This window comes from Leptodactylus fuscus, chromosome 9, assembly GCF_031893055.1.
Source record: "Leptodactylus fuscus isolate aLepFus1 chromosome 9, aLepFus1.hap2, whole genome shotgun sequence".
Lineage (NCBI taxonomy): Eukaryota > Metazoa > Chordata > Amphibia > Anura > Leptodactylidae > Leptodactylus > Leptodactylus fuscus.
The window spans coordinates 26,719,332-26,727,642 of record NC_134273.1 but is presented as its reverse complement, the minus strand read 5'-3'; positions in this window follow the sequence as shown (position 1 = coordinate 26,727,642).

Here is an 8,311-nt window from a genome sequence, read left to right as displayed (position 1 = left end):
TAGCCACCACATACTCGCAAGCGATTAATCTGCTGTGACACACAGAAGTATCTAAGTGAAAGAGATTTAATGGGTTCTTTAGCTATGCCGTTTCTCGAGCAGGACGCTGATTTTTTTTCTGTGATCTCTGCCTCCCATTGAAAGCAATGGGAATCATATACAAAATCTGCAAGAGTGGCTTCGAATTGCCGTCATCAAAGGGCCCCTAAGGCCATACTTCTCAAGAGCTTCTCCACCTCCAGGCTGAGCACCAAAAGTTCAGAACCAGAACCATGTCTGCAAGGGTACTGGTGCTGTTTGCTGATATATTTGAACTTCTATATAGAAGCCTATGGAGAAAAACACCACAAAAAACACCAGTCCTAAAGCATGTTGTGTGTTAGTAAAAACACCAAACACCACTGACCCCCCCAAAAATCAAAATGCTGTACTAAACTGATTATGAACCAGCAATTGTTTGGGCAATATACTGGTTTACAGGGGCAACATGGTGGCTCAGTGGTTAGCACTGGTGCCATGCAGCACTGAGTCTTGGGTTCAAATCCTGCCAAGGACAACATCTGCAAGGAGTTTGTATGTTCTCCCCATGTTTGTGAGGATTTCCTCCCATACTCCAAAGACATACTGATAGGGAGAAATGTACAGTAGATTGAGAGCCCTATATATATATATATATATATATATATATATATATATATATATATACTGGTCTACATATATGATAACTATTAGTTAGAAGTGTGTCAAATATACACTATATGAGCAGAAGTATTCCTCCCTGCTCTTAATCATGGAATTCTGGTGTCTCATTCAGCCCCATTGCTCCCCAGTTTATAATATCCTGGCCATGTAGTCACCTTTACAAACACACGTGGCAGAATGGCTGGTTCTCACGAACTCACTGAACTCCATTGAGGTTCTGTAGGAGCCTTCACACGGAGTAAACGCGCATGTATTTTTGCAAAATGCACGTGTAAAAATAAGACTCCCATTGACTATATTGACATATTACAGGCGTATTTTTACACGTGTAAAAAATATCATTGAAGTCAATGGGAGTCTTATTTTTACATGTGTATTTTTACATGTGTATTTTTACACGTGTATTTTGCAAAAATACACGCGCGTTTACTCCGTGTGAAGGCTCCCCCACTGCAACAAGTCAGTTTGTGTCCTTCCTCCTAGATATTTCACCATCAGATTGGTGTTGCCAAGGCATAGGGTGCATTCACACGGAGTAACGTGCCGCGTGATGTGGCACGTATACGGCATGTGAGACTTTGCGCGTCGTAAAAGCTCCCATTGATTTCAATGGGAGCGTGGATCGTATACGCCACGTTATTTTGCGGGCGTGATTTTGCAGCCGCAAAATAACGCGGTGTATACGATCCAGGCTCCCATTGAAATAAATGGGAGCTTTTACGACGCGCAAAGTCTCACACGCCGTATACGTGCCACATCACGCGGCACGTTACTCCGTGTGAATGCACCCATCCCATATAGTGCATAAAAGTCACTAAGCTCTGCTGACTCAATAGTTGTAGAGTCCAAAACCCCTCTAATATCACATCAGCACAAAAACTGTGGCCTGGAAGATATATATATATATCATGGCTGAACTGCTGCATGCATGCTATATATCACCAAGCACAATGCCAAGTGTCAGACGGAGTGGTATAGAATACAATGTCACCACTGGACCCTGAAGCAGAGGAAAGGTCTACTGTGGAGTGAGAAATCTTGCCAGCCTGATGGACAAGTCTAGGTTTGGGGAATGGCAGGAGAACATTTCCTGCCTGACTACATTTTAGAAACTATAATGTTTGGTGGAGGAGGAATAATATTATGGGGATATTTTTGAGGGTTGGCCAACAGAGACTACGGTGCAGATATGTACAAGCGTTTTTTTCCCGTTTTTACAAATATGTTAACCCAGCAAAAATTGTGGTAACGTAATTCTCATGTAATTCTAATGCGCCCTTGCAACCCTGTTGGTAAATGTATCTTTGAGCTCTTTGCTTTGCTGTGTTTCCTGAAACCCAGGCCCAAATATCAGGGGATTTTCTTTGCGCTACCACGGCCGAGTAATTTACAGTATAAACAGTCCAATTAAATGATGATTTTGGAACGCTGCAGCTTTTCACTACGTACGAGTCAGGAAAATGATGGATATCCAAACGTACCCTGCAGACATCGTGAATTATGTATTGCGGGTTCTGACGCTGTAATTGATTTTGAAGGTGAGGAGGGGGCGAATGAGGCGTAGAAGGCCAGACCGCATACGTGTACTCAGCTCTGCACATGACACAACAATTCAGGCCGTACACATTAGTTTCCCAATCTAATTTCTGTTACCTTCCCAATGCTAGAAAGCTAATTACACGCCATAGAGCACAGCTGGGCCTCCAGAATATCCAGGATCTCGGTAATTACAGCACATGCCGCTAATTTAATATCCCGACTCATTACGTATGCAGCACAAGCGCACACCAATGGAGCCGCTGCATTATTAAAGGTCTCCACATAATGATCGCCTGCAAATACCTGGAGAGGGTTACTGTGCCTTGACATTTTTGGAAACCTATATGTAGATGTACAGATGACAGACATTTACCCCCTGCCGCGTGTGTGATCTCTACAACATATATTGTATTCTCACTGTTCTCCTTCCCTATGGCCCCGGAGACCTTCCCTTCTTATTATCAGCAAGGCTAAGAATTAAAATTCCACCACGGATACATTTACTGTATGGTAATGCCGGATTACACACAGGGGTTACTAGCTTTTTTTTCACTGTGTTTGTTAAGGCGTTCTCAAAGTGCCGAGGTCAGATGTTTGCTGTTAGTCTGAATACATGAATATTTGGTGTGGGGAAATTCGTGAAGGTGTTTGTTACCAGAACCCAGCATATCAACCCTAGCCCCACAGATAGATAGGTTATCTATCTCTGGGGATAGAGTTTCCCCCTTGTGAATCAGTGTCTCCAGTGCAGACATATTGCAATTTTTACCAATATGCAAATGAGCAATTTTGAGTAATGAGGGTGTTGTCATTACTCCAAAGAGATAAGCAGGAACGCCTTCATTTCTCCATAAATCTCATTTGCATAGTGGCAAAAATAGCAATATCTCTGCAATGGAGAAAAACTCTGCTTGACTCAGGTGACCCTAACCCATCGATCTGCAGGGCTGGGTGCTGCTAACAGACTCTCTTTACAAGGGTTGTCCGGGATAAATTAAAATTTTACCACTAAGCTAAACCCCCTCCCCCAGTCTAACGTCTAATTTACTCCCTTAAAAAAATGTTTATATACCTATATGCCGGGTGGTCATGTGACAGCCCCAGGCACATTTTCTGATTTCCTGGTGGCATTCCATTTCACTGTTTCCAGAGACGAGGGGTCACCAGTACTTCTCTCACCGCCCCCTCCCCCATCCCTTGCCGTCCCCATCATACCCACTAATACTCACTTCCTCTTCTTTTGCTGGGTGGCAATTCCATCACAAGGGAGCTGGAGCCGGCACCTGCACAACAGAACGTCAGCAGAAGCAAAAAGAAGCAGTATTCTATTGCGCATGCATGGCTTCTGCCGGCGTTCTATTGTGCAGGTGCCAGTTCCAGATCCCAGGTGCGGGCAGAAAAGGGGACAGCAGAACCCCAAAGTCATCTCCAGGATGAGAAGACAGATAAGTATGATGAGGTGGGGAGGATGTTGGGACTGAGTTAGTTAGCTAGCTAGGTAGATAGGGCTAGTAATCCGCAGGCTAGCTAGGGAAATAGGGTAGGAGGTAAAGGAGGAAGTGAGAGGGGGGATCTAAGTGAACTGCAATAAATCAAGGTAGTTGTAGGCTAAGACAGCAGGAAGCTACTCATGTAAACAAATGCAGAGGATACCAGGAGCTCCCAGAGAAAGCCAGAAATAACTAAAAACACTGCTAAAGGGATTTGGGTGCAGTTATTAACCCATTGATAGCACTAACAGACCTTTTTTAAAAAAATATTTTTTTTTGCCCAGAAAACCCCTTTAAAGGGATTCTACCATTAAAAATCTTTTTTCTGTGGCTAACACGTCGGAATAGCCTTTAGAAAGGCTATTCGTCTCTTACCTTTAGATGGGATCTCTGCCGCGCTGTTCCTTAGTAATACCGGTTTTTACCGGTATGTAAATTAGTTCTCTGGCAGCGATGGGGGCGGGCCCCAGCGCTGAAAATGCGATGAGGGCGTCCCCACTGCTGCCTGAGAACAGGATCCTGCGCCGCCTCTATCTTCTGCTGGATCCTCCTCTTCTTTCTTTGTCTTTCTTCTGACGCCTGCGCAGTTGGCTCTGCCACTGAGACACTAGTAGAGCCAACTGCGCATGCGCGCAATTGCGGCCTCGGAACTATGGCCGCGCATGTGCAGTCGGCTCTACTAGTGTCAGAGCCGACAGAGGTGAAGCTGCCAAAGAAAGACGAAGAAAGAAGGGGAGGATCCAGCAGAAGATAGAGGCAGCGCAGGGTCCTGTTCTCAGGCAGCGGTGCCAGAGAACTAATTTACATACCGGTAAAAACCGGTATTACTAAGGAACGGCGCGGCAGAGATCCCATCTAAAGGTAAGAGACGAATAGCCTTTCTAAAGGCTATTCCGACGTGTTAGCCACAGAAAAATGATTTTTAATGGTAGAATCCCTTTAACCCAACATATTGTGCACCTGTGTTTATACTATGTTTGCTAGGATATGGGTGTCAGACCCCCAAATATCACATACTATCCTTTTTGGGATGAACAATCCATTAAACGTATAACAAATAATAACATTGAACCCTTAGTTCATGGTCAATTTTAGGCCTGAAACGTTGACATTCATATAACGCTGCATTTCATGGCCCAACCATGGCTTAGTTATGCTGAGCTCAGCAACTCAGTCACTGCGGGCAATACACAGGCCATGTTTCCAAGCCTGAATGTGATCGTCTGAAAGGGGCCCTAAAAGTACAATAATAAGGTAACATAAATCTAGTGATGAGAGAAGGGTAAGAATAATGCTACACTATACAACATTATAGAACAAGAATATCAGTGGTGAATATTTTATGATTTTCTGAGAAGGATATAATAGGTGGGGGTGGGGGCTCATGTCTCCATGACCAACCTCACAATGACTTTTGACACCTTCGTCACATCGTTAGAAAATAATCAATATGTTCAATGGGGAACCTAATAAGCAGAGCCATTACTCAGGGAAGCGCATGTAAGATGGATGGGGGCGACATCAAATACTTCCGCACTAATATCGGGAAAAGAACGTCACTGTCACTAACAGTTATCTGGTAACAATACTCCGCCAAATCTAAAGCTAACACTTAGTAATGAAATAATTCGGGAGCAACTACAGTGGTCGCACACACTGGTTACTTGTCTTTTTTTCGTATTTGGCATTTTCAGTGGCTTTTGTTTGGTCAGTAGGATTTTGTTTCTCAGGTGCCCTATAAAAGTTGCCCATGCAGTGATTTATTTTTTTTTGGCACTTTCATGGGTTTTTTTGTTTTCCTGGCCTTTTTATCCAAATTGCTGCAAGTTCCAGATATGGCATTTTTTCCAGTCCTATACTAGGCTTAGGTTAGGTTCACCCTCCCCGGAACTGGAAGGACGGAGAACTGGACTGCTAAAATAGTGGTTACCTGCGGACACTGGCAGACCCCATAGACTATACTGGGGTTCACCAGGTGTCCATTGGGTGTCCACTAATTTTCAGTGGTATCTACATACCACTGCAAAGCTGACAGAGCACTTTCAGTCTTGCCAATATCTGACATGGTTGCCATTGGTTTCGACTACCAATGTCATTGGTATTATCGCTGGCCACTGAGGATCACCCCACTGATGGTACACTTCTATAGTCTCGTACTGTAAGGTTTCGGTAAATCAGCTAAAAAAAAACATAATCCAACTACAAGCTAAAATACATGGACTAAAGGAGTTTTACCAAGATTTTGATAGTAATGACTCTTTACAGTAGTCTGGCATGGCCACTGCACACAGAACAGATCTGTGCTGCCCGCTCCATACTATATGTTAATTCCAGCACAGGCGGCTGTTGTGGGGGTGTGAGATGTCAGATCCATACCTATCTGATATCGAAGACTTATGGATAATTCAGTAATATTAAAAACTTGAAAACCCCTTTATCCTATGCAGTAATCTGGACTTGCACATGCACATAGTCAAGTACTTAATGGGACTGCTACGGTGATAAACTTCCCTTATATTTTTTTTGATTAATGTGCCCCAGGATTGACTAGTATAAAGACACAAATGTGCCAAAAACTGAACCAAAAATGTGCATCTGGATGTGCAACAGAGACCTTGGCGGGCCAGGGCAGGAGTGACAAATTTACTATAGTTCACACCAGAAACTCATCAGGAGATATACCTGGAAGGGTCACTATGGGGAATAATACTTTGTGCAGGGGCCACTATGAGGCATAATAGTGTGTGCAGGGGCCACTATGGGGCGTAATAGTGTGTGCAGGGGCCACTATGGGGCATAATACTGTGTGCAGGGGCCACTCTGGGACATGATACTTTGTGCGAGGGCCACTATGGGACATAATACTGTGTGCAGGGGCCACTATGGGACATAATACTGTGTGCAGGGGTCACTATGGGGAATAATACTGTGTGCAGGGGCCACTCTGGGACATGATACTTTGTGCGAGGGCCACTATGGGACATAATATTGTGTGCAGGGGCCACTATAGGACATAATACTGTGTGCAGGGGCCACTATTGGGCATAATACTGTATGCAGGGGCCACTATGGGGAATAATACTGTGTGCAGGGGCCACTCTGGGACATGATACTGTGTGCAGGGGCCACTATGGGGCATAATACTTTGTGTAGGGGCCACTATGGGGAATAATACTGTATGCAAGGGCCACCATAGGTCATCATACTGTGTGCAGGGGCCACTATGGGGTATAATACTGTGTGCAGGGGCCACTATGGGGCATAATACTGTGTGCAGGGGCCACTATGGGGCATAATACTGCATGCAAGGGCCACCATAGGTCATCATACTGTGTGCAGGGGCCACTATGGGACATAATACTGTATGCAGAGGCCACTATGGGGCATAATATTGTGTGCAGGGGCCACTATGGGGCATAATACTGTGTGCAGGGGCCACTATGGGGCATAATACTGTGTGCAGGGGTCACTATGGGGCATAATACTGTGTGCAGGAGCTACTATGGGGCATAATACTGCGTGCAGGGGCCACTATGGGGCATAATACTGTGTGCAGGGGCCACTATGGGACATAATACTGTGTACAGGGGCCACTATTGGGCATAATACTGTATGCAGGGGCCACTATGGGGAATAATACTGTGTGCAGGGGCCACTATGGGACATAATACTTTGTGTACGGGCCACTATGGGGCATAATACTGTGTGCAAGGGCCACTATGGGACATAATACTGTGTGCAGGGGCCGCTATGGGGCATAATACTGTGTGCAGGGGCCACTATGGGACATAATACTGTGTACAGGGGCCACTATTGGGAATAATACTGTATGCAGGGGCCACTATGGGGAATAATACTGTGTGCAGGGGCCACTATGGGGCATAATAGTGTGTGTAGGAATGCGGGGCGGGGGTCTTCGGTCAGTTGGTCAGGGTGGCCTTGTATTCCAGAGTTCCCCCTAAAATTATTTCCCAATTTAAGCACTGTCCGTAGGTATATGTGAAGTTGCTAGTCACCCCCCTTACAGTATAGAAATACTGTATATACATAACTATACGGTATAGAAGGTCACCGATAATGTAATACATGGTTGATGAAGCTATACCAATACTATAATACTATGTAACAATAATGTCTATATCCTGTGCTATAAGTCCAGCCATTCCATAGGTGTATACGTACTTGCTAGTCACCCCCTTCCCCCACCACCACTTTAATCTTTGGCCTGAAATGCTGACTGTAAACTACACGGGAGAATGTAAGTTACATTGCTTGGAAACAAGTACAAGACATTAGAGCCATTCTATTACACCCATTGCGCCTTGGGGGAGAAAGCGAATGATTTCATCACATAAATCCCCGGCATCATTTTCCTTGGATGGGGATCTAGGACACAATTACAATTACAAGTATCAATCCCGGACTAGCTGAGGGACATTCAGCACCATGGACAGCAGACACGGTGGCGATACAGCTCGCAGGCACATTGTTCATTATGTGGAAGTGACTACACTACACAAAATTCACCTCATTGTCTGACGGGCAAATGATGTGAATACCAGTGGGATAGATGGAGAGGG